The sequence below is a fragment of the Oncorhynchus mykiss genome, chromosome 18 (genome assembly GCF_057628025.1).
Source record: "Oncorhynchus mykiss isolate SJ-2025 chromosome 18, ASM5762802v1, whole genome shotgun sequence".
Taxonomy (NCBI): domain Eukaryota; kingdom Metazoa; phylum Chordata; class Actinopteri; order Salmoniformes; family Salmonidae; genus Oncorhynchus; species Oncorhynchus mykiss.
In genome coordinates this window covers 57,222,182-57,237,364 of record NC_143039.1, presented here as the reverse complement: position 1 = coordinate 57,237,364, position 15,183 = coordinate 57,222,182, and the positions used below count along the sequence as shown (strand labels likewise).

Sequence of the window (15,183 nt, the reverse complement as noted above, 5' to 3'; positions counted from 1 at the left end):
TAATGTTTTGTACACTCAGTGTACATTAACTTAGAACATGTGTAGACTAAAATGCTGACCAAACCGGCTTTGCGCGTGCCTCTGCGTGCTCCATGTGCATGTGTTGATCTTGTCTATCCCCACCAGACGCATTCATGAAACGCAGGTTAAAATACCAGAACTGTGAACCAACTGTATTCTTTTGGGGGCAGGTCTTGCAGCGCGGGGTTGCAGCACGGGACTCGCGGGACTTGCAGCGCGTCTAAAATAGAACCAAGTTCTATTTTAGCGCCTGGCTACGCAGACGCTCGTTGATGCGAGCAAACAGTTTGGATGAAATTATTGAATAACACGTAGTGTACATTCATTTTGCAATGCCCTTTGGCCCCTTGTCAAAGTAACACTCTGAAGTGGCGCAGCGGTCTAAGGCACTGCCTCTCAGGTCAAGAGGTGTCACTGCCTCTCAGGTCAAGAGGTGTCACTGCAGTCTCTGGTTCAAATCCAGTCTGCATCACATCTGGCCGTTATTGGGAGTGGTGCACAATTGGCCCAGTGTCGTCTGGGTTTGGCCTACTGTCATTGTAAATAAGAATTTGTTCTTAACTGACTTTCCTAGTTAAATCTAATTTAATGCACTACTGTAGGCAATATGTTGCCATTTGGTCCCTGGTCAAAGTAATGCAGAATGTACTGTAGGCAATATTTTTCCCTTTGGGACTCAACCTTTGTCTTTGTGTACCTAGCTATTCTATCAGAGTTCAAAGTCCTTAGAAATAAATAATTGAGCTTGACGCTGCAAGTTATGACAGAACTCTGTCCCCCTGGCTTAGCCCCATTCTGAATTAGCGCCATACTGTTAGCTACTTATTAAAACAGCTATATAACATGTACAGTAGTAGATAGCAGATTGGCCTTGTAGTTGCATTGTTACTAATATCATTTTTCTCTTTTTATGTGAATGGACCTCTCCTTTCCTCTCCTTTCCTCTCCTCTCCCTCTACTAACAGGTAAGTCCTTTCCCATAGAGTGAGCCATCTGAGTGTGTGGATATGACTGGGTCTGTGTCTACTTTCTTAGCTGAAGTGTGTGTTTGCATGCGTGTGTATATGCATAAGTTTATGCGCTTTGTGTGTGTGTGTTCAGACTAGTGGTCGACCGAATAATGATTATTCAACGCCGATACCGATTATTGGATGACCAAAAAAAGCCTATACCGATTAATCGGATGATTTATATATATATATATTTGTAATAATGACAATTACAACAATACTGATTGAACACTTTTATTTTTACTTTAATATAATTTACTTTAATATAATACATAAATAAAATCAATTTAGTCTCAAATAATTAATGAAACATGTTCAATTTGGTTTAATTAATGCAAAAACACAGTGTTGGAGAAGAAAGTAAAAGTGCAATATGTGCCATGTAAAAAATATGTGCCATGCCGATTAATCGGTCGACCTCTAGTCCAGACCTTACATGTGTGTATTGATGTGCATACAGGGCTCATCGGTGAAAGAGCCTTATCCCACTGGGCACACACTTGTTGAATCAAGGTAATTTCAAAGAAATTATGTTGAACCAATGTTGAATAGATGCTGAATTGACATGTGTGTCCAGTGGGCTTGGTCTCAGCATGACTCCCAGTCGAAATAAAGGAAAAAAATAAATAAACACTTACTACTTCTATAATACGGAGTGGACTGATGCAACCTCTGCAGTGAGCAGAGTCTGAAGTGACCAGCCTGGGATGCAGTGGGCTGCTCTGCTGCACACCTGGGCTGCTCTGCTGCACACCTGGGCTGCTCTGCTGCACACCTGGGCTGCTCTGCTGCACACCTGGGCTCAAATAGTGTTTGTTTTCTTTCTAAAACTTTGAGCGTTTCATTGAGCTTGCTTTGAGTGCCAGATGGACACACCTGGGTGTGCACTTTTGGGATATATTGCGTTGGTTCCGTTGCGCCAGGCAAGCACAATTAAGTGTGATTAAGTATCTGTAAGAAAAAGCATCCTAGATCTGACTCTGGCCTGCTGCAGTGCGTTTAAGCGCTTCAGGGAGCATGGCCCGGTGAGGGAGACACACACACAATCCACAAAATCACACACTTACATAGCCAGGTCAAGCTGGGTGAGGAGGGTTAGGGAGGCGTTACAAAACCAATAACAAGCCTACTAATATTTTTGCACTTGCTAAGTGTAGGGGTCCTAGGCCTAGTTACATGATCTGTAACCTGAATGAATGTGTGCATTTATGTGTGAAATCAACATATGCGACCAGATGTTGAATGTACATGTGCCCAGGGAGACAGCAACCTTAGGTCCAGGCTCAGCTCTGTCTTAAATCCTTTGGGTCGGCCAGCCCAAACGGATTATTAGGTTCAGATAGTGACGGAAACCATATATACAAAAATAAAAATGCAAACTGGCATGCCTAAACTAAAGATTCAAAATCAAAACAAAAGGCCGCATGGCCACCAAACCAACCAGCAGCCTCACGATTCTCCAAGCTCCCACTCTGCTTGATCACCCACTTAATTGTCAGCACCTAATGTGCGCCGACAGAGATGGAAGCGAGGCGGCTTCACGCTTCGCGTTCCTAGGAAACTATGCCGTTTTTTGTTTTTTTTACGTGTTATTTCTTACATTGGTACCCCAGGTCATCTTAGGTTTCATTACATACAGTCGAGAAGAACTACTGAACATAAGAGCAGCGTCAACTCACCATCAGTACGACCAAGAATATGACTTTCGCGAAGCGGATCCTGTGTTCTGCCTTTCACCCAGGACAACGGAATGGATCCCAGCCAGCGACCCAAAAAAACGACTTCGTAAAAGGGGGAAACGGAGCGGTATTCTGGTCAGACTCCGGAGACGGGCACATTGTGCACCACTCCCTAGCATTCTTCTCGCCAATGTCCAGTCTCTTGACAACAAGGTTGATGAAATCCGAGCAAGGGAAGCATTCCATAGGGACATCAGAGACTGTAACACTCTTTGCTTCACGGAAACATGGCTCACTGGAGAGACGCTATCGGAGTCGGTGCAGCCAGCTGGTTTCTCAAAGGATCGCGCAGACAGAAACAAACATCTTTCTGGTAAGAAGAAGGGCGGGGGCGTATGCTTCATGGTTAACGTGACGTGGTGTGATCATAACAACATACAGGTACTCAAGCCCTTCTGTTCACCTGTTCCTCACAATCAAATGTCGACCGCATTATCTACCAAGGGAATTCTCTTCGATTATAATCACAGCCGTATATATTCCCTGCCAAGCAGACACATTGATGGCTCTGAACGAACTTTATTTGACTCTTTGCAAACTGGAATCCATTTATCCGGAGGCTGCATTCATTGTAGCTGGGGATTTTAACAAGGCTAATCTGAAAACAAGACTCTCTAAATTTTATCAGCATATCGATTGCGCAACCAGGGCTGGAAAAACCTTGGATCACTGCTATTCTAACTTCCGCGACGCATATAAGGCCCTGCCCCGCCCTCCTTTCGGAAAAGCTGACCACGACTCCATTTTGTTGATCCCTGCCTACAGGGCCTTAAAACAAGAAGCTCCCGTGCTGAGGTCTGTTCAACGCTGGTCCGACCAATCTGATTCCACACTCCAAGACTGCTTCCATCACGTGGACTGGGATATGTTTCGTATTGCGTCAGACAACAACATTGACGAATACGCTGATTCGGTGAGCGAGTTCATTAGAACGTGCGTTGAAGATGTCGTTCCCATAGCAACGATTAAAACTTTCCCAAACCAGAAACTGTGGATTGATGGCAGCATTCGTGTGAAACTGAAAGCCCGAACCACTGCTTTTAATCAGGGCAAGGTGACCGGAAACATGACCGAATACAAACAGTGTAACTATTCCCTCCGCAAGGCAATCAAACAAGCTAAGCGTCAGTATAGAGACAAAGTAGAATCTCAATTCAACGGCTCAGACACAAGAGGTATGTGGCAGGGTCTACAGTCAATCACGGATTACAAAAAGAAAACCAGCCCCGTCACGGACCAGGATGTCTTGCTCCCAGGCAGACTAAATAACTTTTTTGCCCGCTTTGAGGACAATACAGTGCCACTGACACGGCCCGCAACTAAAACATGCGGACTCTCCTTCACTGCAGCCGACGTGAGGAAAACATTTAAACGTGTCAACCCTCGCAAGGCTGCAGGCCCAGACGGCATCCCCAGCCGCGCCCTCAGAGCATGCGCAGACCAGCTGGCTGGTGTGTTTACGGACATATTCAATCAATCCCTATCCCAGTCTGTTGTTCCCACATGCTTCAAAAGGGCCACCATTGTTCCTGTTCCCAAGAAAGCTAAGGTAACTGAGCTAAACGACTTCCGTCATCATGAAGTGCTTTGAGAGACTAGTCAAGGACCATATCACCTCCACCCTACCTGACAGCCTAGACCCACTCCAATTTGCTTACCGCCCAAATAGGTCCACAGACGATGCAATCTTAACCACACTGCACACTGCCCTAACCCATCTGGACAAGAGGAATACCTATGTGAGAATAATGTTCATCGACTACAGCTCGGCATTTAACACCATAGTGCTCTCCAAGCTCGTCATCAAGCTCGAGACCCTGGGTCTCGACCCCGCCCTGTGCAACTGGGTACTGGACTTCCTGACGGGCCGCCCCCAGGTGGTGAGGGTAGGCAACAACATTTCCACCCCGCTGATCCTCAACACTGGGGCCCCACAAGGGTGCGTTCTGAGCCCTCTCCTGTACTCCCTGTTCACCCACAACTGCGTGGCCACGCACGCCTCCAACTCAATCATCAAGTTTGCGGATGACACTACAGTGGTAGGCTTGATTACCAACAACGACGAGACGGCCTACAGGGAGGAGGTGAGGGCCCTCGGAGTGTGGTGTCAGGAAAATAACCTCACACTCAACGTCAACAAAACTAAGGAAATGATTGTGGACTTCAGGAAACAGCAAAGGGAACACCCCCCTATCCACATCGATGGAACAGTAGTGGAGAGGGTAGTAAGTTTTAAGTTCCTCGGCGTACACATCACAGACAAACTGAATTGGTCCACCCACACAGACAGCATCGTGAAGAAGGCGCAGCAGCGCCTCTTCAACCTCAGGAGGCTGAAGAAATTCGGCTTGTCACCAAAAGCACTCACAAACTTCTACAGATGCACAATCGAGAGCATCCTGTCGGGCTGTATCACCGCCTGGTACGGCAACTGCTCCGCCCACAACCGTAAGGCTCTCCAGAGGGTAGTGAGGTCTGCACAACGCATCACCTGGGGCAAACTACCTGCCCTCCAGGACACCTACACCACCCGATGTCACAGGAAGGCCATAAAGATCATCAAGGACAACAACCACCCGAGCCACTGCCTGGTCACCCCGCTATCATCCAGAAGGCGAGGTCAGTACAGGTGCATCAAAGCTGGGACCGAGAGACTGAAAAACAGCTTCTATCTCAAGGCCATCAGACTGTTAAACAGCCACCACTAACATTGAGTGGCTGCTGCCAACACACTGACTCAACTCCAGCCACTTTAATAATGGGAATAGATGGGAAATGATGTAAAATATATCACTAGCCACTTTAAACAATGCTACCTAATATAATGTTTACATACCCTACATTATTCATCTCATATGTATATGTATATACTGTACTCTATATCATCTACTGCATCTTTATGTAACACATGTATCACTAGCCACTTTAACTATGCCACTTTGTTTACATACTCATCTTATATGTATATACTGCACTCAATACCATCTACTGTATCTTGCCTATGCCTCTCTGTACCATCACTCATTCATATATCTTTATGTACATATTCTTTATCCCCTTACACTTGTGTCTATAAGGTAGTAGTTTTGGAATTGTTAGCTAGATTACTTGTTGGTTATTACTGCATTGTCGGAACTAGAAGCACAAGCATTTCGCTACACTCGCATTAACATCTGCTAACCATGTGTATGTGACAAATAAAATTTGATTTGCTTTGATTTATCAACCAAGCTCAGCATCTGGACACGGTTGCTGCTGCCCCCTGGGGAAATGGAGTGTGGAAGTGGTAGTGAGCTGTAGTGTGCTGCCTATACTACCTAACATATTCCCTAACAGAGTTTTGCACTAAAACAACCCGTCATAGCTAGTCTTGGCTGATGTGTGTGTGTGTTTCCTCTGAGGAAAAGATAAAAATGTCTGTATTTATGTTGCCATTTCAATGATTGGTTCTGATGAAGGACATTGATGGCCAGAAGGTTAACCTTTTAACTTAAATAAATAAAACATCAAGTTTTTAAAAGGATACTTTGGGATTTTGCCAATGATGGTGATCTAGCGCTGAACCTTTTCCTTTTCAATGATGGTGAGCTAGCGCTGCACCTTTTCCTTTTCAATGATGGTGAGCTAGCGCTGCACCTTTTCCTTTTCAATGATGGTGAGCTAGCGCTGCACCTTTTCCTTTTCAATGATGGTGAGCTAGCGCTGCACCTTTTCCTTTTCAATGATGATGAGCGTTGGTTGAGCGCCCTCCACTTATAACCATTTTAATTGTTCTCATAATATGCGTGTAACGGCCCTTGTACAGTAGGGGCAGCACCGCACAGTGAAACATTGTTTCCCTTTCATTTTCAATGGGAGGAAAACGGTGAGAAGCGGAGTGTGTGGGGGACCGTTGGGCGGCGCAAACGTTGAGTGGGAGGCAGTGGAAAAAGTTCAGCATTTCCCAACTTTATGCAAATCACCAGCAGCGAACGCTGGGCGATGATGACCAATCATATCGAGTGGTTTCCATGATGAATTTTGACGCTGTGCGACCCAACGCTGGAGACCTTCTTCAGCAAAGATGGCTGACAAAAATACTAGGATGGAAGCAAATGTAAGTAATTATAACATCATAATGAATCATAAAATTTAAAAAAATTGCTATTTAGCAAGCTAACTGACTAGCTAACATTAGCCAGCTAGCTAGCTAGCTTTATGGTCGTTTTGACATGAGTATGAAATTGTAATGAAATCGTTGTTTTAGGGACTCCTCAGAAAACCAGCAAACCAGGCTGTCGTCTTGTGAAACAGTGGATGTAAAGAATCTAGCTAAAGCATTTACTGCAAATTGAATGTACAATGTTGTTAGCTTCCCTTGCTGATATTTGCCGTGCAATGCAGCTGAAGTAATGTAGCTACCTAACTCTTTTCTTGTTTATTGTGTAGTGGAGGAAAAAATCATTGTATGCCTATGGATGTGTAGCTAGCTAGGTAGCTGATCTGTGTATGGACCCTAAAAAGTTTGGTATTAGTTCAGAACAGTGGTTTTAATTGCTTCCACCCGTTAATCATTGGGGGCAGGGCTTTCTCCTATAGAGCTACATTTTTATGGAATGGTTTGTTAATCCATGTGAGAGACGCATACTTGGTCTTGACCTTTAAGCCTTTACTGAAGACTCATCTCTTCACAATCCTCACTTGAGTGGGTTGAGTCACTGACGTCATCTTCCTGTCCGGGTCAACACACCCTCTGGCTTGTACGGTGGAGGTAATCTCAATGGGCTATACTCAGCCTTATCTCAGGGTAGTAAGTTGGTGTTCTGCGGATATCCCTCTAGTGGTGTGGGGGCTGTGCTTTGGCAAAGTGGGTGGGGTTATATCCTGCCTGGTTGGCTCTGTCCGGAGGTATTGTCGGATGGGGCCACAATGTCTCCCAACCCCTCCTGTCTCAAATACCAGTATCTATGCTGCAATAGTTTATGTGTCGGTGGCTAGGGCCAGTCTGTTATATCTGATGTTATTCTCCTGTCTTATCCGGTGTCCTGTGTGAATTTAAGTATGCTCCCTCTAATTATCTCTCTCTCCCGCTCCTTTCACTCCCGGAGGACCTGAGCCCTAGGACCATGCCTCAGGACTACCTGGCCTGATGACTCCTGGCTGTCCCCAGTCCACCTGGTCGTGCTGCTGCTCCACTGTCAACTGTTCTGCATGCGGCTATGGAACCCTGACCTGTTCACCAGACGTGCTACCTTGCCCCAGACCTGCTGCTTTCTACTCTCTCTCTCTCTCTCTCTACCGCACCTGTTGTCTCGAACTCTGACTGCTCGGCTATGAAAAGCCAACTGACATTAACTCCTGAGATTCTGACCTGTTGCACCCCCTACAACCACTCTGATTATCATTATTTGACCCTGCTGGTCATCTATGAACGTTTGAACATCTTGGCCATGTTCTGTTATAATCTTCACCCGGCACAGCCAGAAGAGGACTGACCACCTCTCAGAGCTTGGTTCCTATCTAGGTTTCTTCCTAGGTTCCTACCTTTCTAGGGAGTTTTTCCTAGCCACCATGCTTCTACATCTGCATTGCTTGCTGTTTGGGGTTTTAGGCTGGGTTTCTGAATAGCACTTTGTGACATCTGCTAATGTAAAAATGGCTTCATAAATACATTCGATTGATAGAAACATGAATCCCCAAGACATTGCAGAAAATGACTGTTACACACATGACTGTTGCATGTCAATCTCAGCTATCATAGCCGGTTGTATTGACTTCAAGACACTCTGAATGGCATCAATGAAGCCTATGGATTGAGTAGAATATAATACAAATGAATTGTGCCAAGGATGCAAGTCGTATATACATGTAGTTATTTCCAAGCATGAGTTCCCCATATTGTAGCCTGTACATTGAAAATATTCACTGATCATGTACTCTACCTTGGCAAATACAGGTGCGGTTCAGGTGTGAATGCGTGTGAGACATTCTTTTTCAGTCATACCCAATATCAGGAGTATCAAACTCCAGTTTTTGAATGGTGCTGTGTCTGCTTGTATATATTAGAATGATATACTTCAACAGTGTTTACCAATCCTGGGACATCAATGGTTACACATTGTAACTCTGCGGTAGAGGAGAACACATGATTTAACTAGTTAAAGGCTGATTTGTAATTAATATATACAGGACCAGAATTTAAAAAACAGCACTCTGTTGTGCAGTAAGCATATGATTCATGAATTACAGTGCTATTACATAGTGTCTCTAGTAGGGATGCACAATATATCGGTTAACATATCGGAATCGGACGATATTAGCTAAAAATGCCAACATCAGTATCGGCCCGATGTCTAGTTTAACGCTGATGTTATAAACTGATGTCAAAGCTGACGTGCATACCTATATAACGTAGGTACAGGACGTAATGACGCCACGTAAAATGTTGCGCTACACGTGCTACACAGCATTCCTAACTTAGCCCACAATGTCTGCTGTGTGGATTGAGCAGTCAACAAGTCCAGCAGTCATTTGAAAGAGTAAGAACATGTCAGCAAGACAATTCAAAGGCAAAATCCATCAAAGCCAAGATTATGGAATTCATTGCCCTTGACAATCAACCTTTCTCTGTCGTGGGTGATGTTGGCTTTCGCCGACTGGTTGAGCACCGGTTAACACTACCATGTGTATTTTTCAGATGTTGCCCGACCGGAGTTCACAGCTTCACGACATACATACTATGGAACGCCGTTTGGGTCTTTGCAGGAAGATACAGTAGCACTGTCAAAGCTGTGCAAAAATCATTTTCGTTCTGCTATGTTTTTGGGGAAGAACATGGTTTGCATCCATGAGCTAGCTAGCTTGTTTTATGACCACCACTGTAGGTGTGCGAGACAACTTTACCAGCATCATAGCATATATATCGATGAATCGTTGTGACATATGAAATACGAGTGATAGTGTAATCAATGTGTAATAACTACATAAAATAAATGTATGAACGTGTTAAATTATTATGTGACGTGCAGTCATATTCAGGTCCTGATTGGTCAACAAGTTTATTTGACATGTCAAATAGTGTTATTTGACACATCAAATAGTATAGATTTTTTGACACGCAAAGACCCAAACGACGTTCCATAGAAATCCTGGTTGAGAATGAAATGATTGAACAAATGAACAACAAAACAGCACAGCAACTAAATGAAAGAAATAGGTTTTGATTATATTTTACTCGTAATGGGGACATAGATAAATGCCAACAAAATAACTTTTTGGTCAGCGTGGTGTGTGTGTAACCTTTATTTAACTAGGCAAGTCAGTTAAGAACAAGTTCTTATTTACAGTGACGGCCCGGACGACGCTGGGCCAATTGTGCGCCGGCCTATGGGACTCCCAATCACGGCCGGATGTGTTACAGCCTGGATTCGAACCAGGGACTGTTGTTACACCTCTTGCAATGAGATGCAGTGCCTTAGACCGCTGCGTCCATGTGTGTGTGTTAACTTCTTATGGCTGGGGGCAGTATTGAGTAGCTTGGATGAATAAGGTGCCCAGAGTAAACTGCCTGCTACTCAGTCCCAGTTGCTAATATATGTATATTGTTAGTATATTTGGATAGAAAACACTCTGAATGTGGATGATTGGAGACAGGGCAACAAAGTTTGTGTCACCAGAGTGATTTGGAGCGTACTACTATTTAACTGTGAATAACTTCATGAAACGGAGATTGGATTAAACTATTTACACATTTAATAACCAGACCTTCATACAAACTTGCTATGGTGAATTACTGATGCATAACTGAACTGCTGCAATATGCTGCCAGCACGCCCACAAGTGAGCCACTGAGCGGCCAAAGCGGCTCGCGGCAATTTACCGCATGCTAGTGTACTAGGGCCATAAATTTAAAGGTGGATTAGCGACTACATATTGAGCATGCACATGTGGGAATATGCATTTTCTTCTGAAAGTCCTGCTTACGACTCATTCTTACAGTAGACTGGGAGTGATCTGGCAAAGAGAAGTGGGATTCCTGTGAATCTGTGACAGGATAGAACATAGCTTTAAATGGCAGGCAGTCAGACTTTGGGGACAGGGGCACACACACACACACACACACACACTGTGCCCTGGCCATGGTGACTACAGCGCTCTAACATAACAAGTATGGGACGTTCCTCTCTTCTCTCTTCTGTTCTCTCCTTCCTCTCTTCTCCTCTCCTCTCTCCCCCTCCATTATATTCTCCTCTCTCACTCCTCTCCCCTCTCAGTGACTACCCCTCTCCTCTCCCAATCACTACTCCTCTCCCCTCATAGTGACTACCCTTCTCCTCTTCCCTTTCTATTTTCTCTCCTCTGCTCGGGACCAGGGTGTACAGTACATTGCAGGCCTAGCTCCCAGGCCCAGCTAGCTCCATCCACAGTTTATTTAATCGAGGGGTTTAGGTTTCATCCCCTTGACGCGTCCCACCACATCTCTCTCAAATCTCAGTCGCCCGCTCCAACCGCACACCAGTAATAATGTAATCAAATACCACTTTGCACTTGTTGACCGTGTTCGTTGGGGAGAGGATTAGTTCCCGGCTAAACTCCTTAGGAAAATAAACACGTATCAATAAATAAGTCTCTTTAAACAGAGTTCGGGCCCCATGGTCCCCGGCAGTCCCTGGAAGTATTTGCCCTGCCTTGCCGAACCAGGCACACAGTCTTAGTGTTTCTTTACAGACTGAGTGTTGTTGATACAGGGTTTAGATGGATTTCCTCAGATTTGGTTTGGGCCATGGTGTTCTGTGCCGTCGTCCAGCAAAATAATGTAAGATTACAGTAGGAGAAAATCATCATAAGTCTGACCACCATTTTCTCTCACTGATATGTCGCAATGAAAAACGCAGGGTGCACTCGCTCGCTTTTACAATTAGTTGTGAAATGGATGCACCATCTGCTATCTTTATACAAATGCACTCTTAGAAAGGTACAAAAACAATACATCCAGGATCACAGAAAAATATGCATCTACTCTAGATAGGAACTATCTACAGAAAGGGCATGCAAAAATGGATCCATCCAATTTAGTGATTTTAGGCCACACCACAGAGCAGAGACAGATGCAAAGTGAACCCAACAGTCCTGAACAGACAGACAAGAGTTATGTTTTAATCTGTCTCAGTTGAGTTCCCAGACAGACAGACAGACAGACAGACAGACAGGGGTTATGTTTTAATCTGTCCCAGTTTAGTTCCCAGACAGACCGACAGACAGACAGACAGACAGGGGTTATGTTTTAATCTGTCCCAGTTTAGTTCCCAGACATTCAGACAGACAGACAGACAGACAGACAGACAGACAGACAGACAGACAGACAGACAGACAGACATACAGACAGACAGACAGACAGACAGACAGGGTTTATGTTTTAATCTGGCCCAGTTGAGTTCCCAGACTGACAGACAGACAGACAGACAGACAGACAGACAGACAGACAGACAGACAGACAGACAGGGGTTATGTTTTAATCTGTCCCAGTTTAGTTCCCAGACATTCAGACAGACAGACAGACAGACAGACAGACAGACAGACAGACAGACAGACAGACAGACAGACAGACAGGGTTTATGTTTTAATCTGGCCCAGTTGAGTTCCCAGACAGACAGACAGACAGACAGACAGACAGACAGACAGACAGACAGACAGACAGACAGACAGACAGACAGACAGACAGACAGGGGTTATGTTTTAATCTGGCCCAGTTGAGTTTCCAGACAGACAGACAGACAGTGGTTATGTTTTAATCTGGCCCAGTTGAGTTCCCAGACAGACAGACAGGGGTTATGTTTTAATATGTCCCAGTTGAGTTCCCAGACAGACAGACAGACAGACAGACAGACAGACAGACAGACAGACAGACAGACAGACAGGGGTTATGTTTTAATCTGTCCCAGTAGAGTTCCCAGACAGACAGACAGAAAGACAGGGGTTATGTTTTAATCTGTCCCAGTTGAGTTCCCAGACAGACAGACAGAAAGACAGGGGTTATGTTTTAATCTGTCCCAGTTGAGTTCCCAGACAGACAGACAGAAAGACAGGGGTTATGTTTTAATCTGGCCCAGTTGAGTACCCAGACAGACAAGACAGTCAGTCCAGGACACACAGTGCTGTTATGCCCATGGAAGTCCTGTCAAACCCTCTCTCTCTCCTCGGTTCCCTGCGGTGTGTGTGTGTGTACTGTGGTCATATTCAGCCAAAGCAGGGCAGCCCACGCAGAGCAGCGAGGCCAGCTGAAGCCTCATGCACAGCTGGAGAACTAGAGAGAAGTTATTGTGTGTGTGTGTGTGTGTGTGTGTGTATGCGTGTGCGTGTGTGGGTGTGTACATACAGTACAGTACAGACTCAGAGAGAACTGTTAGTTTCTCCATCCTTGACAACAACAGGAAACCAAACAAACATCAGGACTAGTAGTATACCTGCTCAAGGAAAACCACTGGTACTTCTAGAGGCAGAGTTAGCATGGCTACTGCTACTTATGCTACACCATCAGCAGAAATTGCTTATGCTATTGATAATAGGCCCAATCAGATACAGTTGAATGCATAAGAGGATGGTGGCACTTTAATTGGGGTGATAATGGCTGGAGCAGAATGAGTGGAATGATATCAAATAGTTCAAACACGTTCCATTCTCCTCTCAGCAGCCTCCACTGCTTGAAGCTATCCAGAGAGCATTCAAAGGGAGACTTAAGTGAGTCTTTATCATTGTTAACTCTATTACTGACTGGGTTTATAGTCATTCCTTGGCTGTTCTGCACACACAGTTGAAGTCGGAAGTTTACATACACTTAGGTTGGAGTCATTAAAACTTGTTTTTCAACCACTCCACAAATTTCTTGTTAAGAAACTATAGTTTTGGCAAATTGGTTAGGACATCTACTTTGTGCATGACTCAAGTAATTTTTCCAACAATTGTTTACAGACAGATTATGTCACTTATAATTCACTGTATCACAATTTCAGTGGGTCAGAAGTTTACATACATAAGTTGACTGTGCCTTTAAACAGCTTGGAAAATTCCAGAAAATTATGTCATGGCGTTAGAAGTTTCTGAGTCAATTGTAGGTGTACCTGTGAATGTATTTCAAGGCCTACCTTCAAACCCAGGGCCTCTTTGCTTGACATCATGGAAAAATCAAAAGAAATCAGCCAAGACCTCAGAAAAAAATGGTGTACCTCCACAAGTCTGGTTCATCCTTGGGAGCAATTTCCAAATGCCTGAAGATACCACGTTCATCTGTACAAACAATAGTACGCAAGTATAAACACCATGGGACCACGCAGCTGTCATACCACTAAGGAAGGAGACGTTCTGTCTCCTAGAGATGAATATACTTTGGTGCAAAAAGTGCAAATCAATCCCAGAAGAACAGCTAAGGACCTTGTGAAGATGCTGGAGGAAACAGGTACAACATTATCTATATCCACAGTAAAAACCAGTCCTATATCGACATAACATGAAAGGCCACTCAGCAAGGAAGAAGCCACTGCTCCAAAACCACCATAAAAAAGCCAGACTACAGTTTGCAACTGCACATGGGGACAAAGATCGTACTTTATGGAGAAATGTCCTCTGGTCTGACAGAACTGTTTGGCCATAATGACCATTGTTATGTTTGGAGGAAAAGGGGAGCTTTGCAAGCCGAAGAACACCATTCCAACCGTGAAGCACAGGGATGGCAGCATCATTTTGTGGGGGTACTTTGCTGCAGGAGGAACTGGTGCACTTCACAAAATAGATGGCATCATGAGGGAGGAAAATTAGGTGGATATATTGAAGCAACATCTCAAGATATCAGTCAGGAAGTTTAAGCTTGGTCACAAATGGGTCTTCCAAATGGATAATGACCCCAAGCATAATTCCAAAGTTGTGGCAAAATGGCTTAAGGACAACAAAGTCATGGTATTGGAGTGGCCATCACAAAGCCCTGACCTCAATCCCATAGAAAATTTGTGGGAAGAACTGAAAAAGTGTGTGCGAGCAAGGAGGCCTACAAACCTGATTCAGTTTTTATTTATTCATTATTTTACCCAGTAAGTTGACTGAGAACACATTCTCATTTGCAGCAACAACCTGGAGAATAGTTACAGGGGAGAGGAGGGAGACAATTGTAAACTGGGGATTATTAGGTGACCATTATGGTTTGAGGGCCAGATTGGCAATTTTAGCCAGGACACCAGGATTAACACCCCTACTCTTACATTAAGTGCCAATGGATCTTTAATGACCTCAGAGAGTCAGGACACCCGTTTAACATCCCCCTACACAGGGCAATGCCCTGGGGTATTGGGATATTTTTTAGACCAGAGGAAAGAGTGCCTCCTACTTGCCCTACAACAACACTTCCAGCAGCATCTGGTCTCCCATCCAGGAACTGACAGGTACCA

The 15,183-nt window shown here is 44.6% G+C and overlaps 1 protein-coding gene across 8 annotated transcripts in view; it reads left to right on the top strand.

Annotated features, from left to right (window-relative positions):
* LOC100135978 (thyroid hormone receptor beta) overlaps positions 1-15,183 on the top strand; it is a 147,002-nt gene that overhangs the window by 32,146 nt on the left and 99,673 nt on the right. The window contains exon 1 of one of the 8 annotated variants that reach the window (XM_090208854.1): positions 795-986. The exons of 6 other annotated variants lie outside the window; for them this stretch is intronic. The gene's annotated coding sequence lies outside the window, so the exon portion shown is untranslated. Of the gene's footprint in view, positions 1-794; positions 987-15,183 lie in introns of those variants that run through there. One more of the 8 variants, XM_090208849.1, reaches the window with a different exon arrangement.